This window comes from Oncorhynchus keta, unplaced genomic scaffold (assembly GCF_023373465.1).
Source record: "Oncorhynchus keta strain PuntledgeMale-10-30-2019 unplaced genomic scaffold, Oket_V2 Un_contig_16491_pilon_pilon, whole genome shotgun sequence".
Lineage (NCBI taxonomy): Eukaryota > Metazoa > Chordata > Actinopteri > Salmoniformes > Salmonidae > Oncorhynchus > Oncorhynchus keta.
This window is the reverse complement of record NW_026279944.1, coordinates 37,684-60,797: the sequence shown is the minus strand read 5'-3', so window position 1 is coordinate 60,797 and position 23,114 is coordinate 37,684. Positions and strand designations below refer to the sequence as shown.

The following is a 23,114-nucleotide window of genomic DNA, read 5'->3' as shown; positions in this document are numbered from 1 at the left end:
GTTATTTCATTAGGTCTTTAGTTTCATTTCATTTCATTAGGCTCTTTAGTTTCACCACTACATTCTGTTATTTCATTAGGCTCTTTAGTTTCACCACTACATTCTGTTATTTCATTAGGCTCTTTAGTTTCACCACTACATTCTGTTATTTCATTAGGCTCTTTAGTTTCACCACTACATTCTGTTGGTCTGTTATTTCATTAGGCTCTTTAGTTTCACCACTTCATTCTGTTATTTCATTTCTGGCTCTTTAGTTTCACCACTACATTTCTTTGTTTTAGTTTCACCACTACATTCTGTTATTTCATTAGGGTCTGTTATTTCATTAGGCTCTTTAGTTTCACCACTTCATTCTGTTATTTCATTAGGCTCTTTAGTTTCACCACTTCATTCTGTTATTTCATTAGGCTCTTTAGTTTCACCACTTCATTCTGTTATTTCATTAGGCTCTTTAGTTTCACCACTTCATTCTGTTATTTCATTAGGCTCTTTAGTTTCACCACTACATTCTGTTATTTCATTAGGCTCTTTAGTTTCACCACTTCATTCTGTTATTTCATTAGGCTCTTTAGTTTCACCACTTCATTCTGTTATTTCATTAGGCTCTTTAGTTTCACCACTTCATTCTGTTATTTCATTAGGCTCTTTAGTTTCACCACTACATTCTGTTGGTCTGTTATTTCATTAGGCTCTTTAGTTTCACCACTTCATTCTGTTATTTCATTAGGCTCTTTAGTTTCACCACTTCATTCTGTTATTTCATTAGGCTCTTTAGTTTCACCACTACATTCTGTTATTTCATTAGGCTCTTTAGTTTCACCACTACATTCTGTTGGTCTGTTATTTCATTAGGCTCTTTAGTTTCACCACTTCATTCTGTTATTTCATTAGGCTCTTTAGTTTCACCACTACATTCTGTTATTTCATTAGGCTCTTTAGTTTCACCACTACATTCTGTTGGTCTGTTATTTCATTAGGCTCTTTAGTTTCACCACTTCATTCTGTTATTTCATTAGGCTCTTTAGTTTCACCACTACATTCTGTTATTTCATTAGGCTCTTTAGTTTCACCACTACATTCTGTTATTTCATTAGGCTCTTTAGTTTCACCACTACATTCTGTTATTTCATTAGGCTCTTTATTTTCACCACTACATTCTGTTATTTCATTAGGCTCTTTAGTTTCACCACTACATTCTGTTATTTCATTAGGCTCTTTAGTTTCACCACTACATTCTGTTATTTCATTAGGCTCTTTAGTTTCACCACTACATTCTGTTGGTCTGTTATTTCATTAGGCTCTTTAATTTCACCACTTCATTCTGTTATTTCATTAGGCTCTTTAGTTTCACCACTTCATTCTGTTATTTAATTAGGCTCTTTCGTTTCACCACTACATTCTGTTATTTCATTAGGCTCTTTAGTTTCACCACTACATTGTGTTATTTCATTAGGCTCTTTAGTTTCACCACAATATTGTTGTTTTGCTCCGCTACCATCCATTTAGGACATGTTTTACACACAAGACACCGATATTGAGCTTTTTTTTGTTGTTGTTAGAGGACCAATCTAATCCTGCTTCCTGTCAGCTGGTTGGAAGATTAATTTCATTTGTCTTCTTCACTGTATCATCAATTTATCCTTTTCCATTGGAAACAGGGGAGGGTGGAACTCTCGGAGGTATTGCCACTCTGGAGAGAAACAGAAGAGCCTGACACGCATGGCCCAATTCCCAACTGAAGATGCTTCTTTTATTCTTAGACCCCTATGCGCTCAGCCTCGGCTGCTTCCCAAATAACACTGTATTCCCTGTACGGTGCACTACTTTTGACCAGGGCCCTGGTCCAAAGTATTACACTATATAGGGAATAGGGTGCCATTTTGGATGCAACCATTGTACAAGTCATTACTTTCTCCCCTTCCCTCTAAGCTGGTCTGAGGAAACAGATAGTGTCTGCCCCAGGGAGCAGGGCCAGAGGATATATTTTGGATTGGTTCAACCAACCGACTTCAGCTTCCAAAGAAATATTTGCTCTAATAAGACATGTAACAGAACTTTTTCAAGAGAAGAAAGGCAACAAAAAAGTGTGTGTGTAAAAAAGAGAGAAAAGAGGGAAAGAATGGAAGAAAAATAGGAGATGAAAGAGTGGAAGGAAAACGAGAAGGATTTGGCAAAACATTAATATGGCTTCGGTCTAGTGGTTGAATTGGCTGCTCGGGGGCTTGATCTAGGCACATAATGATTTGTAAATTGAAAATGTGTTTTTATGCAGCTGCTATAGTGTGTCATCTGCTCCCGCCAGTGAAATACTGTAACTCATTGTGTCACTTTGATGCTATTATCAAATTTATTCTCATATTGCTTCGCTTCATCCATCAGGGAAGGCAAAGCCCCTCTCCAAATGGGATGTCAACATTCATTCCAACTCGTTTCAATGGTTGACGTGAAAATATAGTCGTCAGGTGTTATAGCGAGGGGCTTTTACATTCATTTGAATACAGATTTATGGGAGAATAAATGGTGAAGTTTTCAGAATACATGCAAGCGTCAGAAATGTGTTGATGTAATGAATTTGGTTATCAGTAGGAAATTGCACATATGAGCAATATCATGCTCAAACTAAAACACATTTGGAATCTTATTTAGGTGAATCATCTACAGTGTGAGAAATATGCAACAAGGGATCTTAGATTTGGTATGCTATTTGTTTTATTTTGTCAAAAGGTAAAAAGTGAATTTCTGTCACATAAAACTAATACAGAAGTCTGATTTAAAACACTATTCAATGTCTGGTTGGTAATTATGGCCCCATGCAATCTCCAAAACATTCCTGCATGGAGTATTTTACCACCAGCACTGATGAAATAGTTATTTGGTTGTGCAAACCACAATTTGTCCAGGTGGCTGGTCTCAGATGATGCCGGATGTGGAGGTCCTGGGCTGGTGTGATTACTGGTGGTCTGTGGTTGTGAGGTCAGTTGGACATACTACCATATTCTCTAAAATGAAGTTGGAGGCAGCTTATGGTAGAGAAATTAACATTAAATTCTCTGGCAAAAGCATGCCAATTGCGCACTCCCTCAAAATTGAGGCATCTGTGGCACTGTGTTGTGTGACCACTGCACATTTAGGAGTGGCCTTTTATTGTCCTTAGCGCAAGGTGCAATGATCATGCTGTTTACTCAGCTTATTGATTGTCTTGGCAAATTAGGGATTTCCCATAGACAAATGTCAACAACTTTTAGTGTGTATGGAACATTTCTGGGATCTTTCATTTCATCTCATGAAACATGGGACCAACACTTTACATGTTGCGTTTATATTTTTGTTTAGTATATACAGTACCAGTCAAAAGTTGACACCTACTCAATCCAGGGTTTTTATTTTTACTATTTTCTACATTGTAGAACAATAGTGAAGACATCAAAACTATTATGCACACAAGCACACTACCATAAAACACAGCCTGATTATGTCAACATGTATGGAATTGTTCCAAACGTATATTAACTATACATTTGTAATCATATTATATAAAGAGCCTCAGCCTGTACTTCCTTAACAGGGGTCTAGGGAGAAGATGATTAATACATCTTGACACCTGGCTTTGTGAAAAAGTAAGAGCAATACAGGAGACAGATTTAAAAGCTGTTAGGATTCATCCCAATGTTAACCTTCTTAAAGGCTCATACAGGAGAATCCATCTGAGAGAAACAAAAGAGAGACATTAAATAATAATTGTCCAGCTTCTATCCTCAATTACCTCTCGCAGCTGGAACTTTTCAAATCCACTTAATTGTTCTATTCAGAGAGAGAAGGAAATAGGTTGTGAATGCCTGCTGAGAACAGGAGGATGGAGGATTACATGTACAGTAGTGTGCAAATTAATACATACCTACAGGAGAAAATGTACTTCCTCAAATAATACATACCTACAGGAGAAAATGTACTTCCTCAAGTTAATACATACCTACAGGAGAAAATGTACTTCAAGTTAATACATACCTACAGGAGAAAATGTACTTCAAGTTAATACATACCTACAGGAGAAAATGTACTTCCTCAAGTTAATACATACATACCTACAGGAGAAAATGTACTTCCTCAAGTTAATACATACATACCTACAGGAGAAAATGTACTTCCTCAAGTTAATACATACCTACAGGAGAAAATGTACTTCCTCAAGTTAATACATACCTACAGGAGAAAATGTACTTCCTCAAGTTAATACATACCTACAGGAGAAAATGTACTTCCTCAAGTTAATACATACCTACAGGAGAAAATGTACTTCCTCAAGTTAATACATACCTACAGGAGAAAATGTACTTCCTCAAATGATGCATACCTACAGGAGAAAATGTACTTCCTCAAATGATGCATACCTACAGGAGAAAATGTACTTCCTCAAATGATGCATACCTACAGGAGAAAATGTACTTCCTCAAATACATACATACAGGAGAAAAGGTACTTCCTCAAATGATGCATACCTACAGGAGAAAAAGTACTTCCTCAAATGATGCATACCTACAGGAGAAAATGTACTTCCTCAAGTTAATACATACCTACAGGAGAAAATGTACTTCCTCAAGTTAATACATACCTACAGGAGAAAATGTACTTCCTCAAGTTAATACATACCTACAGGAGAAAATGTACTTCCTCAAGTTAATACATACATACAGGAGAAAATGTACTTCCTCAAGTTAATACATACCTACAGGAGAAAATGTACTTCCTCAAGTTAATACATACATACAGGAGAAAATGTACTTCCTCAAGTTAATACATACCTACAGGAGAAAATGTACTTCCTCAAATTGTAAAATAACATAACTACAGACTGGTCTATTGTGTAGTAGAACTGTCCTTATTATTAGACCTACTGATAAAACTGAAATTAAATGTATTGTTACATTCCCCAGCAAGAAAACAAAATAATGTCACTCAAACAGAAGGCATAACTAACAAAGTCACTGACAACAACCAAAAGGAAACAGGTGGGGTTTTAGGAGGGGTTCTGAAAGACACTCAATGGGGAACTCCACTGAAAGTTGACTAGCAACAACAACTGGACTGTAACAGACAGCCACCATGAGTGCCCACTAAATTTGCCTAAGAAGAGGCAAACAAAAGAAAAACCCACACCAAACTTAAAGACAGGAAGCAAACCAAAAAGGTGGCGCGAAACAAAATCAGGGAAATCAGACAGACTAGGACGAGCCAACAAAAGGTGTTAACCATCTGCATCTATTAAGACAACTGGAGCACTGGGCCAGACCTTAAATAGCACCTGGGCCAGCACAGGTGTCACACATACTGACTAACGAGGTAACACCAATCGGTGCGCCCTACGTGCTAACGAACTATACGTGCTAAAGTCCAACCACAAAACATAAATGGAAAAACCAAAACCTGTAACAGTATACTGAACAAAAATATTAATGCAACATGTAAAGTGTTTGTCCCATGTTTCATGAGATGAAATAAAAGATCCCTGACATTTTCCACACGTTGAAATAAAAGATTACAGAAATATTCCATACGCACAAAAAGCTTATGTCTCTCAAATTTTGTGCACAAATTTGTTTACATCCCTGTTAGGCAGTATTTACTCTTTGCCAAGATAATCCATCCACCTGATAGGTGTGGCATATCGAGAATCTGATTAAACACCATGATCATTGCACATTCCTTGTGCTTGGAACAATAAAGGGACACTCTAAAATGTGCAGTTTTGCACACGACACAATGCCACAAATGACTCAAGTTTTGAGGGAGCGTGCAATTGGCATGCTGACTGCAGGAATGTCCACCAGAGATGTTTCCAGAGATTTGAATGTTGATTTCTCTACCATAAGCCGCCTCAAGTCATTTAAGAGAATTTGGCAGTATGTCCAACCGGCCTCACAACCACAGACCACGTGTAACCACGCCAGCCCAGGACCTCCACATCTGGCTTCCCCACCTGCGGGATCATCTGAGACCAGCCCCCTGGAAAGCTGATGAAACTGTGGGTTTGCACAACCAAAGAATTTCTGCACAAACTGTTAGAAAAAAGTCTCAGGAAAGCTCATCTGCATGCTCGTCATACTCACCAAGGTCTTGACCTGACTGCAGTTCGGTGTCGTGACTGACTTGAGTGGGCAAATGCTCACCTTCTAATGCCCATTGTCATGCCATTCATCCGCTGCCATCACCTCATGTTTCAGCATGATAATGCATGGCTCCATGTTGCAAGGATATGTACACAATTCCTGGAACTGAACATGTCCCAGTTTTCCATGGCCTGCATACTCACCAGACATGTCACCCATTGAGCATGTTTGGAATGCTCTGGATTGACGGGTACGACAGGGTGTTCCAGTTCCCACCAATATCCTGCAACTTTTCACAGTCATTAAAGAGGAGTGGGACAACATTTCACAGGCCACAACCAACAGCCTGATCAACTCTATGTGAAAGAGATATGGCATGGTGAATGAGGCGGTCACACTGGTTTTCTGATCCACACCCCTACTTTTTTTAAAGGTAAAGTATCTGTGACCAGCATATGCATATCTGTATTCCCAATCATGTGAAATGCCTAGATTAGTGCCTACATGTATTTAATGTATTTGAGTATGGAAATAGCCTAACTGTAGTACATTTATCATATAAGGATATTGACTGATTTCCTTATATGAACTGTGACTCAGTCAAATCTTTGAAATTGTTGCATGTTGCATTTATATTTCAGTGTATGTATTGCTTTCATTGTATAGTTGACTATAATTATAAGACCATCATGTTTGGATTGATTCTTAAATGGAATTTAAGGAGGAAATTGTTGTTCCTGGATTTGTTCAATACACAATCACCCAGTCATTAACATGTCAATACATCTAACAAAACAAGGGTGAACCTACAAATACCCTCTGACTTTTATTTACTGTAGCAGCTCATTTACTGTAAAGCTTGTTTTTAATTTACAATAACATATTTTCAGCTGTAATTTGATTTAAAACACAAGTTGTATGCGTGGTCAGTAAAGTAGCAGGAATATCTCGTTGTGTTTATAGAAGGCTTGCGGAAGCAGAAATAAAGGACTCGTCCAAAATGTCATGTTATTCCCTATATAGTACACTACTTTTTAAGAAGTGCACTATATAGGGAATAGTGTGCCATTTTGGGATGCAGTCGAAGTCATTAAGACTGAACTAGCAGGTCAATATGGAGGGAATTGTCACTGGCTGCTCTGAATGAGCATATTGAGACTGTTTAATTACAACATGTTAATTATCTACATTGTTCACATTCATTCATTTGTTAATTTATTAATTTATGTAGGCCGTCTGCAAAAGACAAACAAAATAGATTTAGGCAGCAAGACAGAGCTGTTAGGTTATTCATAAGAACAGTTTTCTAACAGAAGGTAATAGGGAGCATTTCTCCAGCCCCATCCTTCAGCTTTTAACCGACACTGGGGCAAGGAGACGTTTTGTTATTGTTTCAACTGCGGATTGGCCCTTTAAGCGTGGACTAATTTGACCAGAGCCAGATGACACTCTATTCCTTATTTAGTAGGGTTGGGCCATGTCAACAGCAGTGACTGTCTGACCAGGAACAGGCTGTCTTAACGTAGTGAGCTAGTTTGTAGGACTACATCATGATGAGGAACAGGCTGTCTTAACGTAGTGAGCTAGGTTATAGGACTACATCATGATGAGGAACAGGCTGTCTTACTGTAGTGAGCTAGGTTATAGGACTACATCATGATGAGGAACAGGCTGTCTTACTGTAGTGAGCTAGGTTATAGGACTACATCATGATGAGGAACAGGCTGTCTTAACGTAGTGAGCTAGTTTGTAGGACTACATCATGATGAGGAACAGGCTGTCTTAACTGTAGTGAGCTAGGTTATAGGACTACATCATGATGAGGAACAGGCTGTCTTAACGTAGTGAGCTAGGTTATAGGACTACATCATGATGAGGAACAGGCTGTCTTAACTGTAGTGAGCTAGGTTATAGGACTACATCATGATGAGGAACAGGCTGTCTTAACTAGTTAGTGAGCTAGGTTAGGTTAGGACTACATCATGATGAGGAACAGGCTGTCTTACTGCAGTTAGCTAGGTTAAAGGAGTACATCATGATGAGAAACAGGCTGTCTTAACGTAGTGAGCTTGGTTATAGGACTACATCATGATGAGGAACAGGCTGTCTTACTGTAGTGAGCTAGGTTATAGGACTACATCATGATGAGGAAAGGGCTGTCTTAACATAGTGAGCTAGTTTGTAGGACTACATCATGATGAGGAACAGGCTGTCTTGCTGTTGTGAGCTAGGTTATAGGACTACATCATGATGAGGAACAGGCTGTCTTAACATAGTGAGCTAGGTTATAGGACTACATCATGATGAGGAACAGAACAGGCTGTCTACATCATGATGAGGAACAGGCTGTCTTAACGTAGTGAGCTAGTTTATAGGACTACATCATGATGAGGAACAGGCTGTCTTAACGTAGTGAGCTAGGTTATAGGACTACATCATGATGAGGAACAGGCTGTCTTAACGTAGTGAGCTAGGTTATAGGACTACATCATGATGAGGAACAGGCTGTCTTAAAGTAGTGAGCTAGGTTATAGGACTACATCATGATGAGGAACAGGCTGTCTTACTGTAGTTAGCTAGGTTATAGGACTACATCATGATGAGGAACAGGCTGTCTTAACGTAGTGAGCTAGGTTATAGGACTACATCATGATGAGGAACAGGCTGTCTTAACGTAGTGAGCTAGGTTATAGGACTACATCATGATGAGGAACAGGCTGTCTTAACGTAGTGAGCTAGGTTATAGGACTACATCATGATGAGGAACATGCTGTCTTAACGTAGTGAGCTAGGTTATATGACTACATCACGGGCTGGATGAAAGCAGTCTACTGCTTTAAGAACTGGATAATAATATTGTTTGTTCTATCTCTTATAAAACTGTGATGGAGAATATCCTATGCCTAGGCTTAGGGCTGGGGTAGGTAACTAGATTCAGTCGCTGGCTTAGGCTATACACTTTCAGTCGGGTTATTTTTGAAGCCCCAACATCTTTAGGACAACACCTTCGTGAACTAGAATATTTGGGAAATTAGCTGCTGCTCATAACTTGAACATGTGTTAAAGTTTTTATGATAGACCTAGTAGAAGGATAGGTTATAGACCATCTGTTATGATAGACCTAGTAGAAGGATAGGTTATTGACCATCTGTTATGATAGACCTAGTAGAAGGATAGGTTATTGACCATCTGTTATGATAGACCTAGTAGAAGGATAGGTTATAGACCATCTGTTATGATAGACCTAGTAGAAGGATAGGTTATAGACCATCTGTTATGATAGACCTAGTAGAAGGATAGGTTATAGACCATCTGTTATGATAGACCTAGTAGAAGGATAGGTTATTGACCATCTGTTATGATAGACCTAGTAGAAGGATAGGTTATTGACCATCTGTTATGATAGACCTAGTAGAAGGATAGGTTATTGACCATCTGTTATGATAGACCTAGTAGAAGGATAGGTTATAGACCATCTGTTATGATAGACCATCTGTTATGATAGTAGAAGGATAGGTTATTGACCATCTGTTATGATAGACCTAGTAGAAGGATAGGTTATTGACCATCTGTTATGATAGACCTAGTAGAAGGATAGGTTATTGACCATCTGTTATGATAGACCTAGTAGAAGGATAGGTTATAGACCATCTGTTATGATAGACCTAGTAGAAGGATAGGTTATTGACCATCTGTTATGATAGACCTAGTAGAAGGATAGGTTATTGACCATCTGTTATGATAGACCTAGTAGAAGGATAGGTTATAGACCATCTGTTATGATAGACCTAGTAGAAGGATAGGTTATAGACCATCTGTTAGTGATAGGTTATAGACCATCTGTTATGATAGACCTAGTAGAAGGATAGGTTATTGACCATCTGTTATGATAGACCATAGAAGGATAGGTTATTGACCATCTGTTATGATAGACCTAGTAGAAGGATAGGTTATAGACCATCTGTTATGATAGACCTAGTAGAAGGATAGGTTATAGACCATCTGTTATGATAGACCTAGTAGAAGGATAGGTTATTGACCATCTGTTATGATAGACCTAGTAGAAGGATAGGTTATAGACCATCTGTTATGATAGACCTAGTAGAAGGATAGGTTATTGACCATCTGTTATGATAGACCTAGTAGAAGGATAGGTTATTGACCATCTGTTATGATAGACCTAGTAGAAGGATAGGTTATTGACCATCTGTTATGATAGACCTAGTAGAAGGATAGGTTATTGACCATCTGTTATGATAGACCTAGTAGAAGGATAGGTTATTGACCATCTGTTATGATAGACCTAGTAGAAGGATAGGTTATTGACCATCTGTTATGATAGACCTAGTAGAAGGATAGGTTATTGACCATCTGTTATGATAGACCTAGTAGAAGGATAGGTTATAGACCATCTGTTATGATAGACCTAGTAGAAGGATAGGTTATTGACCATCTGTTATGATAGACCTAGTAGAAGGATAGGTTATTGACCATCTGTTATGATAGACCTAGTAGAAGGATAGGTTATAGACCATCTGTTATGATAGACCTAGTAGAAGGATAGGTTATTGACCATCTGTTATGATAGACCTAGTAGAAGGATAGGTTATTGACCATCTGTTATGATAGACCTAGTAGAAGGATAGGTTATTGACCATCTGTTATGATAGACCTAGTAGAAGGATAGGTTATTATTGACCATCTGTTATGATAGACCTAGTAGAAGGATAGGTTATTGACCATCTGTTATGATAGACCTAGTAGAAGGATAGGTTATTGACCATCTGTTATGATAGACCTAGTAGAAGGATAGGTTATTGACCATCTGTTATGATAGACCTAGTAGAAGGATAGGTTATTGACCATCTGTTATGATAGACCTAGTAGAAGGATAGGTTATTGACCATCTGTTATGATAGACCTAGTAGAAGGATAGGTTATTGACCATCTGTTATGATAGACCTAGTAGAAGGATAGGTTATTAGACCATCTGTTATGATAGACCTAGTAGAAGGATAGGTTATTGACCATCTGTTATGATAGACCTAGTAGAAGGATAGGTTATTGACCATCTGTTATGATAGACCTAGTAGAAGGATAGGTTATTGACCATCTGTTATGATAGTTAAAGTGACACATCTGTTATGAAGACTAGTAGAAGGATAGTTATTGACCATCTGTTATGATAGACCTAGTAGAAGGATAGGTTATTGACCATCTGTTATAGACCTAGTAGAATTTTATTGACATCTAATGATAGACTAGTAGAAGGATAGGTTATTGACCATCTGTTATATAGACCTAAAAGGATATTATAACCATCTGTTATTAGACCTAGTAGAAGGATAGGTTATTGACCATCTGTTATGATAGACCTAGTAGAAGGATAGGTTATTGACCATCTGTTATGATAGACCTAGTAAAACATAGGTTATTGACCATCTGTTATGATAGACCTAGTAGAAGGATAGGCCTAAAACCATCTGTTATGGGCATTAGGCTACAGTAAAATAGGTTATTGACCATCTGTTATGATAGACCTAAAACATAGTTATTTATATCTGTTATAATAGACCTAGTAGAAGGATAGGTTATTGACCATCTGTTATGATAGACCTAGTAGAAGGATAGGTTATGACCATCTGTTATGTAGACCTGTCCTGAAGGATAGGTTATTGACCATCTGTTATGATAGACCTAGTAGAAGGATAGGTTATTACTGACCATCTGTTATGATAGACTAGTAGAAGGATAGGTTATACTGTCCTGTTGTTATGATAGACCTAGTAGAAGGATAGGTTATAGACCATCTGTTATGATGTCCTAGTACTGAAGGATGTGTTATTGACCATCTGTTATGATAGACCTAGTAGAAGGATAGGTTATTGACCATCTGTTATGATAGACCTAGTAGAAGGATAGGTTATTGACCATCTGTTATGATAGACCTGTGAAGGTTTTGTTACTGACCATCTGTTATGATAGACCTAGTAGAAGGATAGGTTACTGACCATCTGTTATGATAGACCTAGTAGACTGTCATAGGTTATAGACCATCTGTTATGATAGACCTGTAGAAGGATATGGTTATTGACCATCTGTTATGATAGACCTAGTGTGAAGGATGTGTTCTGGTTATTGATGTGTCTGTTATGATAGACCTAGTAGAAGGATAGGTTATTGACCATCTGTTATGATAGACCTAGTAGAAGGATAGGTTATGACCATCTGTTATGATAGACTGTAGAAGGATAGGTTATTGACCATCTGTTATGATAGACCTAGTAGAAGGATAGGTTATTGACCATCTGTTATGATAGACCTAGTAGAAGGATAGGTTATAGACCATCTGTTATGATAGACCTAGTAGAAGGATAGGTTATTGACCATCTGTTATGATAGACCTAGTAGAAGGATGGTTATTGACCATCTGTTATGATAGACCTAGTAGAAGGATAGGTTATGTCCATCTGTTATGATAGACCTAGTAGAAGGATAGGTTATTGACCATCTGTTATGATAGACCTAGTAGAATGATAGGTTATTGACCATCTGTTATGATAGACCTAGTAGAAGGATAGGTTATTGACCATCTGTTATGATAGACCTAGTAGAATGTAGGTTATTGACCATCTGTTATGATAGACCCTGAAGTGTACTAGTCCTGTTGTGTACTGTCCTGTTGTGTACCATCTGTTATGATAGACCTAGTAGAAGGATAGGTTATTGACCATCTGTTATGATAGACCTAGTAGAAGGATCCTGTTATTGACCATCTGTTATGATAGACCTAGTAGAAGGATAGGTTATTGACCATCTGTTATGATAGACCTAGTAGAAGGATAGGTTTTGACCATCTGTTATGATAGACCTAGTAGAAGTTATTGACCTCTGTTAGGTACTGTCCTGAAGGACCATCTGTTATGATAGACCTAGTCCTGGATAGGTTATTGACCATCTGTTATGATAGACCTAGTAGAAGTAGGTTATTGACCATCTGTTATGATAGACCTAGTAGAAGGATAGGTTATTGACCATCTGTTATGATAGACCTAGTAGAAGGATAGGTTATTGACCCTGTTATGATGACCTAGTAGAAGGATGGTTATCCTCTGTTATGATAGACCTAGTAGAAGGATAGGTTATTGACCATCTGTTATGATAGACCTAGTAGAAGGATAGGTTATATACCATCTGTTATGATAGACCTAGTAGAAGGATAGGTTATTGACCATCTGTTATGATAGACCTAGTAGAAGTTGTGTACTGTCCTGTTGTGACTAGTCCTAGTAGAATGATAGGTTATTGACCATCTGTTATGATAGACCTAGTAGAAGGATAGGTTATTGACCATCTGTTATGATAGACCTAGTAGAATGATAGGTTATAGACCATCTGTTATGATAGACCTAGTAGAAGTAGGTACTGACCATCTGTTATGATAGACCTAGTAGTGGATACTTGACCATCTGTTATGATAGACCTAGTAGTGGACTAGGTTATAGACCATCCTGTTATGATAGACCTAGTAGAAGGATAGGTTACTGACCATCTGTTATGATAGACCTAGTAGAAGGATAGGTTATAGACCATCTGTTATGATAGACCTAGTAGAAGGATAGGTTGTTGACCATCTGTTATGATAGACCTAGTAGAAGGATAGGTTGTTGACCATCTGTTATGATAGACCTAGTAGAAGGATAGTTATGTGTCCATCTGTTATGATAGACCTGTAGTGTACTGACCTGTTATGTACTGTCCTAGTAGAAGGATAGGTTATTGACCATCTGTTATGTCCTGCTAGTGTACTGTCCTGTAGTGGTTATTGACCATCTGTTATGATAGACCTAGTAGAAGGATAGGTTGTTGTCCATCTGTTATGATGTCCTGTTGTGTTACTGTCTGTTATGATAGACTAGTAGAAGGTAGGTTATTGACCTCTGTTATGATAGACCTAGTAGAAGGATAGGTTATTGACCATCTGTTATGATAGACCTGCTAGAAGTCCTAGGTTATGACCATCTGTTATGATAGACCTAGTAGAAGGATCCTGTTATTACCATCTGTTATGATAGACCTGCTAGTAGAAGGATCCTGTTATGTGACCATCTGTTATGATAGACCTGTGAAGGATAGGTTATTGACCATCTGTTATGTAGACTAGTAGAAGGATAGGTTATTGACCATCTGTTATGATAGACTGTAGAAGGATAGGTTATTGACCATCTGTTATGATAGACCTAGTAGAAGGATAGGTTATAGACCATCTGTTATGATAGACCTAGTAGAAGGATAGGTTATTGACCATCTGTTATGACTGTCCTGTTGTAGTAGGTTATGACCATCTGTTGTGTAGTCCTGTAGTGTTCTGTCTGTTATGTAGACTGTAGAAGGATGGTTATGACCATCTGTTATGATAGACCTAGTAGTAGGTTATTGACCATCTGTTATGTACTAGACCTGTAGAAGGATAGGTTATTGACCATCTGTTATGATAGACCTAGTAGAAGGATAGGTTATTGACCTCTGTTATGTACTAGACCTAGTAGAAGGATAGGTTATTGACCATCTGTTATGATAGACCTAGTAGAAGGATAGGTTATGACCATCTGTTATGTAGACCTAGTAGTGTATAGTCCTGTATGTGACCATCTGTTATGATAGACCTGTAGAAGGATAGGTTATGACCATCTGTTATGATAGACCTGTAGTGTCCTAGGTTATTGACCATCTGTTATGATAGACCTAGTAGAAGGATAGGTTACTGACCTCTGTTATGATAGACCTAGTAGAAGTCCTAGGTTGTTGACCATCTGTTATGATGACCTGTTGTGTATGGTTATTGACCATCTGTTATGATAGACCTGTAGAATGATAGGTTATTGTCTGTTATTGTCCTGTTGTGTATACTGTCCTGTTGTGTACTGTCCTGTTACTGTCCTGTTGTGTCCTGTTGTGTTCTGTAGACCTAGTAGAAGTATGGTCCTGGCTTGTCCTGTTGTGTTCTGTCCTGTTGTGTACTGTCCTGCTGTGTACTGTCCTGTTGTGTACTGCCTAAAACATTGTGTTAGGCTACAGCCTAAAACATTGTCCATTAGGCTACAGCCTGTTGTGTCCTTAGGCTACAGCCTAAAACTGTCCTTAGGCTACAGCCTAAAACTGTCCTGTTAGGCTACTGCATCCTGGGCATTAGTGTACTAAAACTGGCTACAGCCTAAAACATTGTGCTACAGCCTAAAACATTGGGCATTAGGCTACAGCCTGTTGTGTTGGTCCTGTAGGCTACAGCATAAAACTTGTCCATTAGTGCTACAGTCCTGTTGTGTACTGGGCATTAGTGCTACAGCATAAAACATTAGGCATTGTGTACTGTCCTGTTGTGTATTGTCCTGTTGTGTAAAACTGTCCTGTAGGTACTGCCTGTTGGTTCTGCTACAGCCTAAACTGTCCATGTAGTGTACAGCCTAAAACATGTGTATTGGCCAGCCTAAAACATTGTCCTGTTGTGCTACAGCCTAAAACCTGTTGGCATTAGTCCTGCCTGTGTACATGTCCTGGTGTACTGTCCTGCTGTGTACTGTCCTTTGTGTACAGCATAAAACTTGGGCATTAGGCTACAGCCTAAAACCTGTTAGGTACAGCCTAAAACATGTCCTGTAGTGCTACTGTCCTGTTGTGTACTGCCTGTTGTGTACTGGCTGCCTGTCCTGTGTACTGTCCTGCTGTGTAAAACATTGTCCATTGGTACAGTCATAAAACTTGTTTAGTCCTGTTACTGTCCTGTTGTTAGTACTACCTGTCCTGTTGTGTACTGTCCTGTTGTGTACTGTCCTGCTGTGTACTGTCCTGTAGTGTACTGTCCTGTTGTGTACTGTTGGTGTACTGTCCTGTTGTGGCCTGTAGTGTACTGTCCTGTTGTGTACTGTCCTGTTGTGTCCTACCTGCCTGTTGTGTGCTGTCCTGTTGTGTACTGTCCTGTGTGTTGGTGCTGTCCTGTGTCCTGTGTACTGTCCTGTTGTGTACTGTCCTGTGTTTTACACTCCTGTTGTGTTCTGTCCTGTTGTGTTCTGTCCTGATGTGTGTGTACTGTCCTGCTGTGTACTGTCCTGCTGTGTACTGTCCTGCTGTGTACTGTCCTGTTGTGTACTGTCCTGCTGTGTTGTGTACTGTCCTGCTGTGTTGTGTACTGTCCTGTTGTGTACTGTCCTGTTGTGTACTGTCCTGTTGTGTACTGTCCTGTGTGTACTGTCCTGTTGTGTACTGTCCTGCTGTGTTGTGTGCTGTCCTGTTGTGTACTGTCCTGCTGTGTTGTGTACTGTCCTGTTGTGTACTGTCCTGCTGTGTACTGTCCTGTTGTGTACTGTCCTGTTGTGTACTGTCCTGTTGTGTTGTGTACTGTCCTGCTGTGTTCTGCTGTCCTGTTGTGTGCTGTCCTGTTGTGTACTGTCCTGTTGTGTACTGTCCTGTTGTGTACTGTCCTGTTGTGTACTGTCCTGTTGTGTACTGTCCTGTTGTGTACTGTCCTGTCCTGTCCTGTTGTGTACTGTCCTGTTGTGTACTGTCCTGTTGTGTGCTGTCCTGTTGTGTGCTGTCCTGTTGTGTGCTGTCCTGTTGTGTACTGTCCTGTTGTGTACTGTCCTGTTGTGTACTGTCCTGTTGTGTGCTGTCCTGTCCTGTTGTGTGCTGTCCTGTTGTGTACTGTCCTGTTGTGTACTGTCCTGTTGTGTACTGTCCTGTTGTGTGCTGTCTGTCCTGTTGTGTGCTGTCCTGTTGTGTACTGTCCTGTTGTGTACTGTCCTGTTGTGTACTGTCCTGTTGTGTACTGTCCTGTTGTGTACTGTCCTGTTGTGTGCTGTCCTGTTGTGTACTGTCCTGTTGTGTGCTGTCCTGTTGTGTACTGTCCTGTTGTGTTGTGTACTGTCCTGTTGTGTTGTGTACTGTCCTGTTGTGTACTGTCCTGTTGTGTACTGTCCTGTTGTGTACTGTCCTGTTGTGTACTGTCCTGTTGTGTACTGTCCTGTTGTGTGCTGTCCTGCTGTGCGTTGTGGGACTTTACTAGTCATGTTCAAATAGACTAAACCATTGTTTGTCACATCATGATGTCGTCACCGTCGACGATGCCTGTCAATAATCGTCAATATATGATGCTATAGTATCGTAATATCACCCAATCATACTGCAGTGCCTTCAGGAAGTATTCACACCCCTTGACTGACTTGTTGTAGTGTTACAGCCTGAACTTAATATTGATTATTGAGATTTCTTGTCGCTGGCCTAAATAACAATACCCGGAAATGTCAAAGTGGAATTATGTTTGATTTTTTTTTTTTTTAACAATTTAATTAATGAAAAATGAAAAAATGAAATCTCTTGAGTCAATATGTTTTCAGGAGTAAATATTTGCTTAACAAGTCACATAATAAGTTGCTTGGACTCTGTGTGCAATAATAGTGTTTAACATGAGTTTTGAGTGACTACCTCATCTCTGTACCCTACACATATAATTATCTGTAAGGTCCCTCAGTCGAGCAGTGAATTTCAAACACAGATTCAACTACAAAAACCAGTGAGGTTTTCCAATGCCTCACAAAGAAGGGTACCTATTGGTAGATGTGTAAATAAAAGCAGAAATTAAATATCCCTTTGAACATGGTGAAGTTATTATACACTTTGGATGGTTTATCATTACACCCAGTCACTACAAAGATACAGGCGTCCTTCCTAACTCAGTTGCAGGACAGGAACGAATCCCCTCAGGGATTTCACCATGAAGTCAATGGTAACTTTTGAAAACAGTTACAGCATTTAATGGCTGTGACAGGTGAAAACTGTGGGTTTACTAACCTAATTGACAGAGTGGAAAGAAGGAAGCCTGTACAGATTAAAAATATTCCAAAACATGCATCCTGTTTGCAACAAGGCACTAAAGTAATACTGCAAGAAATATGGCAAAGCAATTTACATTTTGTCCTAAATACAAATGTTTGGGTCAAATCAATACAACCCATTACTGAGTACCACGCTCCATATGTTCAAGCATACTGGTGGCTGCATCATGTTATGGGTAAACTTGTAATCGTTAAGGACTGGGGAGTTGTTCAGGATAAAAAATAAATGGAATGGAGCTAAGCACAGGCAAAATCCTAGAGTAAAACCTGTTTCAGTCTAGTGAGTCATTCAGGTCCTAGGTTAGCCCAGTGAGTCATTCAGTTCCTAGATTAGCCTAGTGAGTCATTCAGGTCCTAGATTAGCCCAGTGAGCCATTCAGGTCCTAGATAAGCATAGTGAGTTATTCAGGTCCTAGATTAGCCCAGTGAGCCATTCAGGTCCTAGATAAGCATAGTGAGTTATTCAGGTCCTAGATTAGCCCAGTGAGTCATTCGGGTCCTAGATTAGCCTCGTGAGTCATTCAGGTCCTAGATTAGCCTCGTGAGTCATTCAGGTCCTAGATTAGCCCAGTGAGTCATTCAGGTAATAGATAATCCATCTATAGGGACCATTGTTATTTACTACAGACCAGGGACCCCTTGATAATCCATCTATAGAGACTGTTGTTATTTACTACAGACCAGGGACCTCCTTGATAATCCATCTATAGAGACCGTTGTTATCTAATACAGACCAGGGACCCCCTTGATAATCCATCTATAAAGACCGTTGTTATCTAATACAGACCAGGGACCCCCTTGATAATCCATCTATAGAGACCGTTGTTATCTAATACAGACCAGGGACCCCCTTGATAATCCATCTATAGAGACTGTTGTTATTTACTACAGACCAGGGACCCCTTGATAATCCATCTATAGAGACCGTTGTTATCTAATACAGACCAGGGACCCCCTTGATAATCCATCTATAGAGACTGTTGTTATTTACTACAGACCAGGGACCTCCTTGATAATCCATCTATAGAGACCGTTGTAATTTACTACAGACCAGAGACCCCCTTTGATAATCCATCTATAGAGACTGTTGTTATTTACGACAGACCAAAGAATTCCTTGATAATCCATCTATAGAGACCGTTGTTATTTACTACAGACCAGGGACCCCCTTGATCATCCATCTATAGAGACCGTTGTTATCTAATACAGACCAGGGACCCCCTTGATAATCCATCTATAGAGACCGTTGTTATCTAATACAGACCAGGGACCCCCTTGATAATCCATCTATAGAGACCGTTGTTATTTACTACAGACCAGGGAGCCCCTTGATAATCCATCTATAGAGACCGTTGTTATCTAATACAGACCAGGGACTCCCTTGATAATCCATCTATAGAGACTGTTGTTATTTACTACAGACCAGGGACTCCCTTGATAATCCATCTATAGAGACTGTTGTTATTTACTACAGACCAGGGACCCCCTTGATAATCCATCTATAGAGACTGCTGTTATTTACTACAGACCAGGGACCCCCTTGATAATCCATCTATAGAGACTGTTGTTATTTACTACAGACCAGGGACCCCCTTGATAATCCATCTATAGAGACCGTTGTTATCTAATACAGACCAGGGACCCCCTTGATAATCCATCTATAGAGACCGTTGTTATTTACTACAGACCAGGGACCTCCTTGATAATCCATCTATAGAGACCGTTGTTATCTAATACAGACCAGGGACCCCCTTGATAATCCATCTATAGAGACCGTTGTTATCTAATACAGACCAGGGACCCCCTTGATAATCCATCTATAGAGACCGTTGTTATCTAATACAGACCAGGGACCCCTTGATAATCCATCTATAGAGACCGTTGTTATTTACTACAGACCAGGGACCCCCTTGATAATCCATCTATAGAGACCGTTATATCTAATACAGACCAGGGACCCCCTTGATAATCCATCTATAGAGACTGTTGTTATTTACTACAGACCAGGAACCCCCTTGATAATCCATCTATAGAGACCGTTGTTATCTAATACAGACCAGGGACCCCCTTGATAATCCATCTATAGAGACCGTTGTTATCTAATACAGACCAGGGACCCCCTTGATAATCCATCTATAGAGACCGTTATATCTAATACAGACCAGGGACCCCCTTGATAATCCATCTATAGAGACCGTTGTTATCTAATACAGACCAGGGACCCCCTTGATAATCCATCTATAGAGACTGTTGTTATTTACTACAGACCAGGGACCCCCTTGATAATCCATCTATAGAGACCGTTGTTATCTAATACAGACCAGGGACCCCCTTGATAATCCATCTATAGAGACTGTTGTTATTTACTACAGACCAGGGACCCCCTTGATAATCCATCTATAGAGACCGTTGTTATCTAATACAGACCAGGGACCCCCTTGATAATCCATCTATAGAGACCGTTGTTATCTAATACAGACCAGGGACCCCCTTGATAATCCATCTATAGAGACCGTTGTTATCTAATACAGACCAGGGACCCCCTTGATAATCCATCAAATTGCAAAAATCGCTGAAGTTGGAGACTTTTATCTCCCTCACCAACTTCAAACATCTGCTATCTGAGCAGCTAAATGATCGCTGCAGCTGTACATAGTCTATTGGTAAATAGCCCACCCATTTTCACCTACCTCATCCCCATACTGTTTTTATTTATTTACTTTTCTGCTCTTTTGCACACCAATATCTCTACCTGTACATGACCATCTGATCATTTATCACTCCAGTGTTAATCTGCAAAATTGTAATTATTCGCCTACCTCCTCATGCCTTTTGCACACAATGTATATAGACTCCCCTTTTTTTCTACTGTGTTATTGACTTGTTAATTGTTTACTCCATGTGTAACTCTGTGTTGTCTGTTCACACTGCTATGCTTTATCTTGGCCAGGTCGCAGTTGCAAATGAGAACTTGTTCTCAACTAGCCTACCTGGTTAAATAAAGGTGAAATAAAATAATATAAATAAAATCTATAGAGACTGTTGTTATTTGGGTCAACATACCGTTTATTCACCCATCGTTAGTAGCATGCTGCCTGGGTGATAATATAGATGACATCAGCACAATGCTACAGTATAGATTCCCTAGTCAGCAGCACATTGTTGAATGGTGATCTATATTCTGCACCTCTTGCTAGAGTAAAACAGGGCTATACGTTTTCCTTATATACTGGACATACCTGGGTTCAAATACTACTTGAAGTCTTTCAAATACTTATAGTGTTCCGGGAATGCCAGGTGGGCGGGGTTTGGGAGTGCCGGATGGGCAGGGTTTGGGAGTGCCGGATGGGCAGGGTTTGGGAGTGCCGGATGGGCTGGGTTTGGGAGTGCCGGATGGGCTGGGTTTGGGAGTGCCGGATGGGCTGGGTTTGGGAGTGCCGGATGGGCAGGGTTTGGGAGTGCCGGATGGGCAGGGTTTGGGAGTGCCGGATGGGCAGGGTTTGGGAGTGCCGGATGGGCTGGGTTTGGGAGTGCCGGATGGGCTGGGTTTGGGAGTGCCGGATGGGCTGGGTTTGGGAGTGCCGGATGGGCAGGGTTTGGGAGTGCCAGATGGGCAGGGTTTGGGAGTGCCAGATGGGCAGGGTTTGGAAGTGCCGGATGGGCAGGGTTTGGGAGTGCCGGGTGGGCAGGGTTTGGGAGTGCCAGATGGGCAGGGTTTGGGAGTGCCGGATGGGCAGGGTTTGGGAGTGCCGGATGGGCAGGGTTTGGGAGTGCCGGATGGGCAGGGTTTGGGAGTGCCGGATGGGCAGGGTTTGGGAGTGCCGGATGGGCAGGGTTTGGGAGTGCCAGATGGGCAGGGTTTGGGAGTGCCAGATGGGCAGGGTTTGGGAGTGCCGGATGGGCAGGGTTCGGGAGTGCCGGATGGGCAGGGTTTGGGAGTGCCGGATGGGCAGGGTTTGGGAGTGCCAGATGGGCAGGGTTTGCAGTTTTGCGGTTATGATATTAGTTTTGTTGCGCCAGGCAAGCTCAATCAAATCAAAACGTATTTGTCACATGCTTTGTTAACAACAGGTGGACGAACAGTAAAATACTTACTTACAGGCCCATCCCAACAATACAGAGAGAAAGACAGGAGAGAAATAATAGAAAAGTAAAACACGTAATAATAAATAACTATCGTGCACAGATAATGTATTTAACAATATTTCAAATAGTATTTGATCCCAGGTGTGGTACTGAATGGCTGTGTGCAGTTGTTAACGGGATTTCCACGTGACAGCAACTGTATTAGACAGTGATAATGTGTTTTCACAATTAGATTCATCCAAGTGAAGACAGGTGGTGAGGACTGTTCCTCTGACTGTCTGATCAGGTGATGAGGACTGTTCCTCTGACTGTCTGATCAGGTGATGGTAACAGTGTGGAGGAAGATGTATTATTGCAGGGGTGAAAACACCTATAGACCTGTGGTTATACAGTGACTGGTGCCACCTTTACTGTGAGCTGAACAACAATATGTAACACAGGATTAGATATTGCACAGTCTATCCAGTGTATATGCTGCAACCTAATGCAACAAATATAACGTACATAATGTAATGTATGCCGTACTACACAATGCAAACATACACAACTTTATGGAAGCAGTCATCTCTCTTCGCCTACACTTGCGTTTCTGTCTTATTGCCGTTATTGAAAAACCTTGACTGTTTCTGCTACAAGTACAGTCATTGAAGCGAGAGAGTGTTCACCCTGTATTGATTCAATGTATTGAGGTGCATCTAAACTCAAATCAATGATTTAACCAGCCATTTCACCTCTTTCCATGATCGAGAACTCACAGTAAACATGTATTGTGTTGGTACATGTTCATATTCTATGTGCTGTATGGTATAATGTGCTGTATGTGCTGTATGGTATAATGTGCTGTATGGTATAATGTGCTGTATGGTATAATGTGCTGTATGGTATAATGTGCTGTATGGTATAATGTGCTGTATGGTATAATGTGCTGTATGTGCTGTATGGTATAATGTGCTGTATGCTGGTGCATGTATAAATGCTGTATGGTATAATTTCACCTGTATGATCGAGTATAATGTGCTGTATGGTGTTAATGTGC

At 40.1% G+C, this 23,114-nt stretch overlaps 1 protein-coding gene across 1 annotated transcript in view; it reads left to right on the top strand.

Annotated features, from left to right (window-relative positions):
* The window catches only part of LOC118378659 (protein eyes shut homolog), a gene marked incomplete at its 3' end in the record, with an annotated part of 51,582 nt that overhangs the window by 5,029 nt on the left and 23,439 nt on the right, over window positions 1-23,114 (top strand). The window lies entirely within an intron of this gene.